The 14,160-nt window shown below is 40.7% G+C and overlaps 1 protein-coding gene across 4 annotated transcripts in view; it reads left to right on the forward strand.

Moving 5' to 3' along the window:
- Positions 1-8,106: 8,106 nt before the first annotated feature.
- The window catches only part of ctbp2l (C-terminal binding protein 2, like), a 98,790-nt gene continuing 92,736 nt past the window's right edge, over positions 8,107-14,160 (forward strand). For 3 of the 4 annotated variants that reach the window (XM_044179033.1, XM_044179032.1, XM_044179037.1), the window contains exon 1: positions 8,107-8,441. The gene's annotated coding sequence lies outside the window, so the exon portion shown is untranslated. The remainder of the gene's footprint in view (positions 8,442-14,160) is intronic. The other variant, XM_044179034.1, reaches the window with a different exon arrangement.

The following is a 14,160-nucleotide window of genomic DNA, read 5'->3' on the forward strand; positions in this document are numbered from 1 at the left end:
TAGCCTTGCTTCCAATTTTGCCCAGTGGCCACTTGCGGTATTGCAATGAAAAATTCACATACGGCCCAAAAAGCATTTTCCCCATAGACCACCATTATAAAAGAGACGTCTGTACAACTGTTGACAGGACACCTCAAACTGCAAAGAAGGTCAATTATGATCCATAATTGATCCATGGAGGTTTTATATTTGTAAAACTTTCCTTGAGCCTGGAAAAGCGATTTAAAAATCTGTGATGTCATCACAATGTAAAGTCTATGGCCTGAGCGGGAACTTGCAGACGCGGCCAGTTGGAGAAACACTACTGTGCATATTCAGTGGGCCGCATACCCTTGAAGTAAACCCAGAAGCTAGAAAAACTTATTGGTGTATGCGCCGGGCAAGCAATTCTCACTGGACTGAAGAGGCGCCATCTTTGGGTCCGGTATCCAGTTAATGCATCCATGTTTCATGCACCACTGAGCAACTTTCATAGGAATGAACGAGGCCCCATCACTGACGCTGTATCCAGTTCTCTTTACATCCATGGTCACATCCGGGCTAGCCTCTGTTTCACTAGCTTCAGCTAACTCAATGCAATCTCTCATTCAGCATTTCTTTCATCTGTCTTTTGAGGGTTTATTTTATATAGACTTTAGACTTAATTTTCCCCCAGGGGAAATTCTTTTCCACAGCACTGTACATATCAGACAACAACAACGATATTAGATTGTTTTTCAAAAAACTATCATCCTTATCTAAACATATAAAGCGAGCCACACAACATTCTGTAGAGAAAGGCTCTGTTCCAAGGCTGGATTTTTTTGTTATTAGCGATGTTACAAATGTCAGTGGGATTTCGAATGAGATTCTCTTACTCCTGGAACAGAACCTGGAGGTTCTAGTTTCACTTCGGCTCTACTGACACTGAATTAACCAAGACTACAAACAAACTTTAAAGATGGCCTACCATTTGAACACAGCTTCTTTTTTTGCCTGTGAGAAGTGGCCATGATATTAATGTGATAATACACCAAGGTGTCCTGAAAATAATAAACTTGGTGAAGGAAACTTCCCTCACCTCCACCTCATACGTTAGCTACTTAATTGTATGTCAAAATATGCTCAACAACAACAACAATGAAACTTGTATCACTCACCCAGAAGCATGAAATCACTGATCTTTGTCCTCTTTGTTCAAGATAAACTCACAGATTGACCCGATCCCTTGACACAAGAGTGTGCAGCTCAAATCACAGCCTATTATTTCACATACTTCCCTGAGGAGCAGCTGACATTTACTCACTTAAATCTATCACATCCTCTCAATACTCCTCGGTATGTCTCTGTCACTGCTTCTCTCTCTGTTTTTTTTGGGAAAACTTTGGCCTCTAGCATATATTTGTCTACGATGTGACCCAATCTGAGAGGTGCTCCAGCTTAGTGATGAACTCTGGGAGATTGCAGCTGCAAAAACAGCCCACTGATGACGCCTACAGAGCTCATGAGGAGCTCAAATCCTTTTGAGAGACAGAAAATATGACTCCCTTGAGGTCTGACGCGCATATACCCCTGCAACAGGCAAACCTGGATATAAACAAAGCACTTACTTGAGATAAGTAGATGCATTTACCTAATCTTGCCTGCTTTTGGTCATGTCCCAGTAATTATAATATCACTCCACAATGTGCAGGTATACTTGAAGTAAATGCTGGGTGTGGAAAAAGCCTTGATGAAGTGGATGAAGTGTGATGCTGATAGTGCCAGTGATTGGCTAGAACACAAGTCTCTTTGATCTCTCTTAAAGGTTAAGAATAGCGCATGTAATTTATGTTTTATTCATTTTCTGACTTTTCCAAAGCCTGAATTCTTTTTGGAGCTGCTTTTCATCTGACTGAAAAAATCATCTATGATTTTTTTTTGGTCTGCGAATGAGAAAAAGTATAACAGTGACCACCAACCAGCAGGAAAAGTACAATAAAGCATATCTGGTAAGTAATGTTCTAGCAGAGGGAGAAAGCAGAGCTACACAACATGGCTTTCACCAGCAAACGCAGCGGATTAAGTAAGTTTCCCTTTGAGAAATTAACTACTACACAAAGTGGAGATAAAAGAAGAGACAGAATAATGAGGCCTGTTTGCCTATTCAGAAGGTTTAGCCATGTATTAAAAATCATACCGTTAAGCTTTCTGACAGATGCTAATGAAGTGATGTTTACATTTTTGATTCGCTGCCTAAACAAAGATAAGACATGCTCTCGGAAAACAGCAAACCCTGCAATCCAAACACATCCATTGAGCCTGTCACCAAAGACATGACAGCTTTCTTCCCTACTAACAACAATGAGCAACTCATTTCCATATTAATGAGAGAAAATAAAGGCAAGTGGATAGGGGGGGAGGTGTTGAGCGCGAAGGGGGCGATGTTGCTTCTTGTTGTGTTGGCACCTATTGACAAAGTCTTCAAATAGGTTGTTAATGACCAGCCCAAAACACAGGGAGCAGCCTGTGGAGTAATCATATCAACATGTTGCGTATGCATTTCATGCTGCATACTGTCACCATGCCTCCGAAATGTTTGGCATTGTTGTCACACACAAGACAGATATGCAAGCATTCATGCAGGGACACATGTGTGCACATGCAGACTTGCTCATCCATAGACGCCACATACACACAGCACTTAACATCTTGTACAATAAGAGACATCCTCATCCCACAGGAAGCAAGCTTCAATACACCCAAAGGGTAAATACAAAATTAGCAGCTCTAGAGTACTCTGGGACAAATCTAGGGGGGATACAAAACATCTGTTAGATCCCACAGTGTTTACTCCTTACAACCTTTAAAACAAATTGTTGTTACCCTAACCTGCCAGATAAATGTCTTCTATACAAAGAATTGTATACTTGAGATTTGGACTTCAGTCAGACTTAAAGGGGCACTGCAATAATTTAACATGTCAGTCCATTTACTAGTCATGGGTACTTCTCAGAATGTGAAAACAGTTGTATAATGTCTTTTGTGGCATTTGAGGGTCACAGATGGAACTTTGTTAAGTCTGAGAAAAGTCTGAGTGACATCACCAGGGGATCTCAGCTAAGGCTTGGAGACAAAATGCTTTTAGTTTGGTTGCACAATGGCAAGTGTTATAATCCAGCATTTTTTGGAGCTAAAACATGCAATAACAGATTTTTTTGGCCACTTAGTGGCAGCAGAAACAAGTTGTGAACACAACATTGACATATCCCCTTTTAAGTTGATATGGCAAACTTATTAGCAAACAGTTGCTTATTTACATATCCAGCAGTTACGGAGCAACATTATCATAGGTTTGGAGTTGTGTTTCTGGTGTTTAAGTCCAATATTCAGTCTCCTTTTAGCTCAGTTTTTGTTTCTACCAACTCCTGAGGGAAATATCTGGCTTTCTAACTGCTAAATGCTCAGCTATGTTCACCAACTAGTCGCTAATTGTATCTGTCGGCTGTTTGGTGCTGAGCAGGTAGTGTACAGTGAGTTTTTAGAAGTTTTATTCTGAAAACAGCTGCGGCCAAAAACAACACACTGAGAGCAGTGACAGTGAACCAAAACAGTAAAGTTGGGGGCCGGACAGCTAAACAACAAGCTGAAACTCGCCATAAAGCTCCATAGAGCTGAGCCGAGCTGCAGAGTCAAGTGATAATTCTCTTTGTAAAAAGTTGGGGGCCAGACAGCTAAACAATGAGCTGAAACTCACTATAAAGCTCTGTAAAGCCGAGCGGAGCTGCAGAATCAAGTGATAATTCTCTTTGTAAAAAGCTGAGACCAATAGTATGATCACGGCCCTTAAAGGGAAAATATTCTAATGTAATTTTAATGATCAGTATTAAGAGACCTGCAGTCTTACATCCTCAGGCTTGTGACTTGACTTAGATTTACCCTCAAGGACCTGAGACTTGACTTGGACTTGGCAAAAAAGACTTAAACATTTCTTTGCTCCCATTTTCCATTAGGACAAAGTATAAACAGACTTGTTGGGAAATCTGTAGGATTTCAATATTTGTCCCCACATTCTTTGTAGGTTTGTGATTCTCTGAGGCATTTATTCTGACACTTGACTCTAAGAGGTATCTCCTGGACATAATCTTCCAGTTCATAGTGCACGTCATTAGCCTCCTAAATTACAAACATCATTAGGAGAATTGATTCAACTTAGCCTCCTGGGGGGCTTCAGTCTGCTGTTCCGACATGGCAGGAGCTCATTTTGAGTGTGATGTCAATCCTATTTCACAAGTTCAAGCGGACCCATTGGGGGTCTGAGCTGTTCACCCCCTCTTTATCCCCACACAGTGAGGCCCTGCCACCTCATTAGCAAAAAAAATTAGGTGTGTGTGTGTGTGTGTGGTGTGGTGTGTGTGTTGCATGTTGGGCATGTTTCAGCCTCTAAGTAGCAGAGATGAAGTCATTGTGGCACACTAACCTCTGCAACAACCTCAAATGCTGCGACATTGTGGGGGGCATGGCCGGGGCATGCTGTGACAATGGTGAAGGACTAATGCTGATTTTTATTCAAAAAAGAAAAATGTTTCATGTTTCTGTGCCCTGTAATGCGGTGGTATTTTATGTTACTGTATTTTCTACTAATTCAACCAAAAACCTGAGAAAGCGAATTGTTGTAACTTACCAAGAAATGGAAAGTTTAACTATGAGCCGGCACATCTAAACAGTGCCTGAGCAGAGTATGTGGAGGGAAATCATTTTGATAAGAGTCTGTGGGGTGGGAGAAAAGTGCCAAGGGAAAGCAACTGAGGTACAAGAGAGAAATTGACGAATAGAAAATCGACAAGGCTACACACACACACACACACAGCATGAGCAAAGCATCAAATTTAAACTAATTCCCCATTTGAATTTGAATGCAACATGGTCCTTGTACTCTGGAACAGCCACTAATTCCAGCCCATGTAAGAAACACGGTGGGGGTGGTGTGCCTTCAATAATTCATCTGGAGATTGATAGATGTGTGTCTCCAGAGACTGCAGTGTGGATAGTATGTTACTCAGCTCTCCACAGAGACTCGCTGTGAACTCTGCCTGTGAATTTGTGAGTATTGAGATCAGGGTCAGAGTTAAACATGAGAAGATCTGATACGGCAGTACACTGAACCCATACCTCCTCTTCTAAGGATGGTACAAATCCCTTTGATACTCAAGGCTCCTCCCCATCACCACTGAGATGTTTTATGTGGACTGCAGGGCACATGTAGCTATGGTTTTGCATGTGTAAAAAAATCTAATGAAGCACTTTCTAGCTTGCTGTAAAGTTGTAAAACAGGTGAAAAGGTTGATTGTTTAGTTAAAAATGAGAGAACTGATAAAGTATTATTGCTGGCTTTGATTTAACTCCAGATCTGACTTATGAAAACAGAATATTCTCAGAGAGCATATGATCAGTGGGGAGTGGAAGAGATTTCTTCTTTTTTCTTCATAAATTAAATTAGCTGCTTTTGTGTTTGTCAACATGAGTACCGGTTTTGCAATGCATAAGAAGAGGATGCCTTAAAGGTCATGTAAATGTTGTTGCCCTCACATAATAGCTATCTTTTTCTTTGATCTGGGTTTCTACTGTGAATACAGAGTGTCTGAAATCACCAATCTTGATTTTTGTAAACAATATACAATCAACCCCAAATATTGATAAAATCATGGCTGTGAGATTCAAGAACACAATTTCGCCATATCCATTGTCTGTATAATTATCCCACCGAGAGGTTGTCTCTTTGTGCTATATGCTGCACACCCCCACATGTAACCAACGTTCTGACAAGAGATGGACAGATCAATATTGGAGCATATGGGGGCCATGCAGAATATAGAAATGAAAAGTAGAAAATGGGATGTAGATAATGGAACTCACTGAGCACCCTGACTGGCACTTCACACAATCTGCAGCCATTTACCTGACCTCACGGAATGACCACACAAAGTGCAGAAATTAGACTGAAAATGAAATGTAGAGAGCCACTGTGGTTGCTTGAATCAGTAGCAGGGCCACTCTTCCAAATGTATATCAGTCAAACCCTTCATGGATTAATGTAATAATGTGGGTCAATGCTTGTTCTTTGTGCAACAAGTTCCAAGAAAGGACAGTAAAAATCAATCACGTGATGTCATCCGTGACCCCATGCATTCACAACGCACTGGGGGGTCACATGCTTTGCAATATAGTCTTGTCAAATAAATCGTGCATGGGTGAGCCCAGTATAAACACAGTCAAACAATATTTAGTATTACTAAATTAAATTGTCTGCCCTTACAGAAGCCATAACACTATTTGCAGAATAATCCCTGTAGAGAAATCAAAGGAACTCCTAACATATTATAACATAATCAATATGAGGTAGTCGAGATTCGTACAACCCATGTTCTGTGAAGAATGCTCCCTGTACGTGAACTTATATAAAAACAGAAAATGTAAGTACATCTCTACTTACAACTACAAGGCTTCCACTCACCATTTATTCACTTATGTGTGTTATTTATGAGTTTTCATTCAGCAGCACCCCCCTATGATCAATTCAAAGGAGAACCATTAATCATATGTACAATTTAAAAGGGTGAATCACAAATATTACAGTCTTGTACAGGCCCTTATAACATCTGATTATTATGTTAAAGGAATACCATAAATTATAGATTCACTGCAGACTTGAGCACTACTGACACATACATAATTTCATGTGGTGACAATATCAGCCTATTAAAGTGTCTGTTCAGCCAAATCACAAAAAAATAACATATTTTCTAATTTAGCCCTGCTTGTATCTGGCTGTGCAGATAGTTTTGGTTCTGTTTGCCCAGATTTTGAGATATTCATCTTTAAAACTTCTGCCACCATGCAATACAATGGAGGTCAGTGGAATTTTGTTTTTCATACTTTTAGCATGTGTCAGTTTTTGTCATCTGGATTGGTTTCGGATGCCACCCCAGTACAATGGAGGCAAATGAAATTACATGTTTGTGCTACTTAAACCTGCATTAATTGTTTATTTTTTATGTTCACCAGCTAGTCACTAACTAGTCTCACAGCTCTCATGAATTCAGATATGTAAATTTTGGGTGTCATGGTGGCCTACTGGTTAAAATGCATACTGTAATCACAATGTAGACTTTTGTTTCATGTCATACCCCTATCTCTCTACCCCAACACTTCTTGTCTGCATCTCTACTGTGACCTATGTAACAAAGGAAAAATGTCCATTGTGTGCATTGGTGGCACACAAAGGACAATCTTTACAAAAGACATTTTTTAAAAAGCCATAAAAAGGCAATAAAACCAAAAGTGAGTTGAAAGATGTAAAGACATCTATATCTCTATCTATAACATGTATAGCTGAGGGGACTGCAGAGTCAGGTGATAATATAATTCTCTGTGGGTTTGTCACAAGGAGTGACACCCTTCATGTTAGACATTGCCATTTGACCAATTGTTCATATAAAAATATTGATTAGTGCAGCTTTAAAGTTACATTCTAAAAAAACTCAACAGCATAAAGTCTTTCGAAGCAGTGTCCTCCTCCACAGACCTCACTGTCAACAGCTTTCATTGGGACTAGCTTGGTCTTTGATCAAAAAGTACTGCCAAAGAAAACTGTTACAAGTGAGATTTGTGGATTATCCACAGTAACAGGGACAGAGTTCTGGAAAGACACAGTTTAAAAAAAAATTATGTTCAATGCCTTCATCCCTGTGAGGCACCACAAATGAAAATCCATTAACCTCTACTTTATTGTGTTGCTAGCAGAAAGAGTGATAGCTACTAAAGCCTTGGCGCATGAAACCTAAACAAAACTATCTGCATGGCTAAATAGAGATAAGTGATTTTTTTTTCTTTCTTTTTGTGGGTGAAGTGACCCTTTAAGGTGATTTTCTCGGGTCAGAATTTGAAAACACTGAAAAAATGTCCCATTTGACCACATCATTTTTGCTAACCATGTGAGCTGAAGGTGTGTGTGTATGTGTGTGGTGGTGGTGGTGGAGGAGGAGGAGGAGGGAGCTTCTTCTTGGTTTATGTCATTGGTTTAAACGACCCAAGACCCCGCCTTGATAAAACAGGAGAGTTAGACACAGAGTGACTACAGCCAAAGAGAGGGAGGGGGGGAGAGAGGGAGAGGGGAAAAATAAAGCAGTGAAACAGTTAGACAGACACATACTCGGCGAATACGCTCGGCCGTATTTTAATAAACAAGGACGTGTATAACACACTGTAGCCTGTTCCCTGTTAGATTTGTCGCTCCTCTCTATTCCCATCTGCTAAGAGAAGCCGCTTTTGCAGCGCGCGGAGGATTAATAAGGTGGAATCAGAATTACTCCAAATCTTCACATGAAACATTTCTCCCCGAAGCGGATGATGCTGCCGCCGACGACGACGTGTGCCTAAAAAAAGTCGGCGTCTCAAGTTAAGAATAGACATCATTCATCCAGGTAAGACTGCATTACAGAAGCAACAACAAACACCGCTTTTCACGTTTAATTCAGTTTTGTGTTTCAAATGAGAGTTAGCCGTGACTGGCTGCCGTCGGGTTTCAGGTCCGCATACAGCTCTGACCATGTGTGTCCACCTTACTGCGCCATGAAGATGGGGAATGGTCGGGCGGGTTGTACACACAGGGACGTTATTTCTGACCACGTAAAACCTGCTATAACTGTCAAATGTGGACACGAATAGCCCGCGTTTTCCCTCCAATGCTGCCATTAGTGTCCCTCACCTTTACATTGCAAGGGTATTCGGAAAGACGCGGACACTATATTGTTTTTGCACACAGCGAGACCCCGTACGAAGTGTGTGTAGGTTAAAATAAAATAGGAAGTGCATTATTAGAGTATGTGTGTGTGTCTTGTGCTTTCTAGTGAGGCTATTTGCTCATAAATCCTCTAATACCTCACACTTGACTCGACTGACTGAGTTTTTGTAGGCAAAATAGTGTGAAAGACGTCATCCTGTGTAATCTTCAGCGCTGATTGCTGCTGCTTAGTCTGTGCAGCTTGTTTTTTTTTTTTAAACACAAGTCATTACTATGGAGCACATCTGCTGTCCAAGCTGCATCACAATGCCACTGACCTTTCACATGTATTTGTTTTAGCACAATTTTAAGACTTCTCTGGAGTAGCTTTAAAGAAGCTGCCATAGGCTTACATCATTACAGATGAAAACTTTTTATCATCACAGGAACCCACTAATGATAAAAGCAGTGGATCAAACGCCTGCATTTGATGACATGTTGCCCCAAGGAATCCCACCTGAAAGGATTTTGTGGTTTAGTGTGGGGAGTTGCAGATCTGCAGGTGGGCAAATAAAGTGTGGAGATAGATACTTGCAAAAATGGTAATTCTTTTGCAGTGTCTTGTTGTTACTTGAGTGAAATGCAAGTGAAACTGAGTCAGTCCTCATGTTTCTGGGGATGCCCCTGTCATGATCCCCTGGAGGCTCCAGGATGTGACTTTGAAAACCACTGAAGGAGAATAATGGACTGCTTTTTGTAGTTCCCACTCTAGAACACTTTGCTGCATTTTACTCAGCCAAATTTATCTTGTTTTTATTTACTGGGCTGATATTTGCAGTGAGGATTTAGCACCGTTGCTGACTGTGTAAACTTAAAGGAAAGTGCATCTTATGTTTACAGCCACTGTTAGGTGCTGACAGTGTATGAATGAGCTGCTAATTGCATTGTGTTAACTTGTTAATTACACACACTAAAGTATTCTTACACATTATTGGGCTAATTAATTCACTGATTACTCTGAAAATATGACAACAGGACGCATGTTGGATTAATGAAGAACTAGAGTTATCTTAGTTTCTTATCATTCATCATTAAAAACATCATTGCCAGTCATTTGTTCTTGTCAACAAAGATTTCTATCCTCCTGGCACAACACCTAAAAAAGTAATCTTGATATAATCAAAGTGAATCTTAAACGATTTACAAATAAGAACTTGGATTGTTTTATGTTAGTCACAATATAGCAAAGTTAACAACAAGGGAATCTGTTTTTGATGCCTGCAAGCTGAATAGAGGATGACCTTGGTAAAGCAGCTCTTTGTCTGTCTTATGGGTGCCCATGTGTGTGCATTAGATGAGGAAGGGGGTGTGTGCCTGAAGGAATATAAGGCCACTACAGATGTGTGCAGCTTGGACGTCTGCTCTATTGTCGGCCATTGTCAAGGAAGCAGTTAAGATGGTGGGCAGCTCAGCACAACAGAGCTCCCTTGTCAGAAAGCTCCATTAAACTGCTCACAAGTGCAGCAGGGAGGTGGTCATAACACTGAGCAGTGTTCCTTTTCCTCACGTGCCAGGTACATTCACAGTCATTACTGGTCCACAGTGGATTTTTTATTTATTTTTTCCTCGGGACAATCAATTCTTCATTCATAACCAACAAACTTGCCATACATTTTTTGCAGAAACCCCCCTTTTTCCGCTTACCTTCCCACATTGTGATACAGTGTTATCGTTTAGAATGGGGACTGTCGTATTTCCAGAGAGGAAATTGAACAGACTCAGTTAGTCGACCCCGTGAAGAGCCTGCCCTCTGCCATCCTCTCCTGTGTTGCCGAGCAGCGCCCTATCACTCAAGGCAATTGAACGTCTCAGAGGGGACCTCCGTTAGCCCTGTGCAATATTTATTACCATCCATCATCCCAAGACTCTCGCTCTACGGGTGAATAACAGTGGCTGCTAAGTTCTGTGTTAAAAAGTTCCCTCGCCAGCGACCATTAGAAGGGATTTATGAGAGCAGCTTCCCTGGAAGTGCTGTGGAAGCGAGACGGAGCATGTTTCAGAGTCACTGCATACCCGCTGGGCTGTGGTACCAAATATGTCATGGATAAAATTCTAACTGGTTGAAGAGCTGCCTGAACTTCTCTTTTCCAATTCAAGTTTATCTTCTTAATAGATTTTAGTGCTCAAATTAGTCAACCGGCAGAAAATTAATCTACAATTGTGATAATTGATTCATTGTTAAAGTCATTTATCAAGCTAAAATGCCAAACGTTTGCTCGTTCCAGCCTATTAAATGCGAGGAGGTGCTGCTTTTCTGTCTTGGATATAATTCTAAATTGAATACTTTTTGGTTTTGGACTGTTGGACAAAACAAGCTATTTGAAGATGTGATCTTGGGCTCTGGGAAGTTGTGAAGGGCATGTTTCACATTTTTTTTCCTAGGCTAATGAATCAATTAATAGATTAGGAAAGTAATCATTAGTTGCAACCCTAATTTGTTTTATATAAACAAGCAGAAGATGCAGTGCATCACCCCTTAGACATATTACAGTAATGTAACTACACATGTGCATTTCATACATCATGGATATACAATTTAATTCCAATATTTACAGCAAATGCCTCTCTATCTTCTGTGCATTTATTTCCTTTGTAGCATGTATTTCTCACAGCAGAGATAGTAACGATAATGATCTAGCCTAATATTCACCATGGTCTTTAATAATGATCATCTAATGTATGCATACTCTGCTACTGAGCTGGTAAATCCTGCCTCCATGTCCTTTGAATGAGTGTGAGCGCATGTTGTGTGAAAATTAGTATATCTGTGTGTGCCCCCTACCTCCTGATACAGTCTTTGATCCTGCAGAGATGAGCTAGATTTTTTTTCTGAGTCTTTCCACTCTGTTGAGATTGTTTGTTTGTCAGAGTTAAAAACAATTGGGATGAATCTGAAAGCGAGTGAAGCTATAGGGATGAGGGGTGACACTGTAAATTAATGCCTTACTGTGCTCCTTTTAGGTCAATTTGAATATGTGTTTTTAATTGGTCTCTGAAGGCTAAGACTTCTCTTTTCTGCCTTCCTCAAAAGTGTCTGCATGATGTGACTATGTTGAGCTGAGGAGCCTGGGAGCAACGGTGTTCATTTGAAGCCCAGTGAACATGCTCATTATCTCCAACCAAAGGCAAGATTGATTTAGCTGAAAGCTCGGGTAATTTTTGGAAAAAAAAAACAAAACATGGAGGTAGAACTGTAAACTGATCAAGACAGTAATTCTTGCAGCGGATCGCTCTGGGTCAAAGCGAATAAGTTTAAAACAGAGCGCTGCAGTTGAAACTATTCAGTAGCTTCACTACTCACAGCAACTAAAGGCGCCATCACTCAGCCGTAGCTACTCTCTCATGGCTTCAAAACTCTAACCTTTAGAAATGGTATATTGAAAAGATATCTCAAAGAAACATTTTGCTTGTCATTCCCATTTCTTTGCTTCTCTGTTCTCCTGAGGCATTCTACATCTTCATATTTAAGCACATTGAAAAGTGTGTGTTTGGGGGGGGGGGTTTGGGTTATCAGATTTTTCCCCTGTCATCACTTACTCCCCCCATTGCTATAATTTCATTGACAGTGGCAGCGATTCTGTTTTCCGGAGCTACACAGGGGTAAAGGAAGTAATTGAAGCCTTGAATGTCTTTTTCATGGTAACGGGAAAAGTGGAACCCTGTGCCAGCACTATTCTCTGTATCGTACAAAGGGACAAGATCCAGCGATAGGGCTTGCATAAGCGATCTACAGTATTCTCTAACACAAACAGATGTATTTTATTCTGGCTGAAACTAGTAGAGCTGAACCTCATGTGGTTTCAGCGTTGGCTAGCAGATAGGAATTTTTCTGCAGTTATTGGATTGGATGTAACAGTCACTCTGTGCTTTTATCTTGAACCACTCTACATTAGTATCAGGGGAGAGTGAGGTGGCCATGTAATAAAGTGGAAGTACATTGTCTTTCAGCCCTGTAAAAGGTCAAGTAACTCTTGTACCTCGGCCCCTTTTGGCAATGTCAGAGGCAGTCCTGTTAGCATTAAGGTATGATGTCGTCGGGCAAAGCAGCAGCACATCAATTAGAGTTATTAATTATTTTCTAACAACTTAATACTGTTTCATTTAATGCATATTAATTGATGTGCTCCCGAATCCACACTCTCATAATCCACCAAGGATTTCTCAAAGGCAAGCACAAAAGGCTTTTATTATCTTAAGGAGGAAGTGGTCTTTTGGGATGTAAAGTGCCCCTGCTCAATTGTGTATTACATTATGAAACAGACGTAAGTGAAATGAAATTACAACATATCATCAGCACGGTGCAGGATCCTGTTGAATAATTACCTCGGCAGAGCCATTGTTGTAATGTCAGACTCGTTCTTTTGGATGTGATGGAGGGGGGTTTATGCAAGGGAGTAAAAAGCAGTTTCAAGGTTAAACTGTGTGAAGGCCAAATGTTTGGGGAGGGTGGATTAATTTCATGTCCCATAATGTGATTTGCAATATCTCCTCCTCTCCTGCCCTTGGTTTCTTTGGAGATGTGCTATCCTGATGAGAGCTGAGGGCAGGGGGGCTACCGTAACTACCGGCTGCAAACATTTAAGTGTTTACAGGACTACTAAATGGAATTATGTGAGATGATGCATGCTTACAAATTCACCATCATTCCCAGACCACGTCTCATTAATGAATACAAATTCAGTGGATATCCTTCTTGTGCACAGTAGAGAAAAGTAGCTTTCTCTCATACATACAAGCATGCTCAAACACAATCACTTACATAAATACATACAAACGCGCAAACACAGGATGGAGGGTGGTTCCAGGAAAATCACTGTGTATCATTAATTGCAGGGCAGGCTATGAAGGAGGGAGAAGGACCACCATGATAACAGCAGCAAAATCCAGACAGCCTCAGAAGCCTGCTGTACTCAACACTTTATCACACAGTATCTGTAGCTTATCCTCACGTATCTGCATATCAGCCAAGTTAACGAATCTGTTGGGTTGTCTCGTTTTCTGGCAAATTCTATGTAATACAACTGTCTTCGTAGATATGCATGCATTTCATATGCCACCATTAACGTAGATTTTAACAAGCACAAAGAAACGTCACAGAATGTGTGCAGAAGGAAGTGATGAAATCAGTGATTGAGATCAGCATAGGTAGTGAGTGGGTGGGCTGAAGGCTTTTTGTGGGGGGTGGTATCACTGGGAGCATTTCCTCCCCACTGTGCCTACTGTCATTTTCTCACTTTCAGCAAACCTCACCGCAAACATGCAACAACATTAGTGATTGAAATACAGTGAAAAGCAAATTGATAACCACTAGTGCAGCTCAGATCCAGCATTTAGATTTAGATTATGAGTTCACAAAAAAA

Source organism: Siniperca chuatsi, linkage group LG20, assembly GCF_020085105.1.
Source record: "Siniperca chuatsi isolate FFG_IHB_CAS linkage group LG20, ASM2008510v1, whole genome shotgun sequence".
In the NCBI taxonomy this organism is placed as follows: Eukaryota; Metazoa; Chordata; class Actinopteri; order Centrarchiformes; family Sinipercidae; genus Siniperca; species Siniperca chuatsi.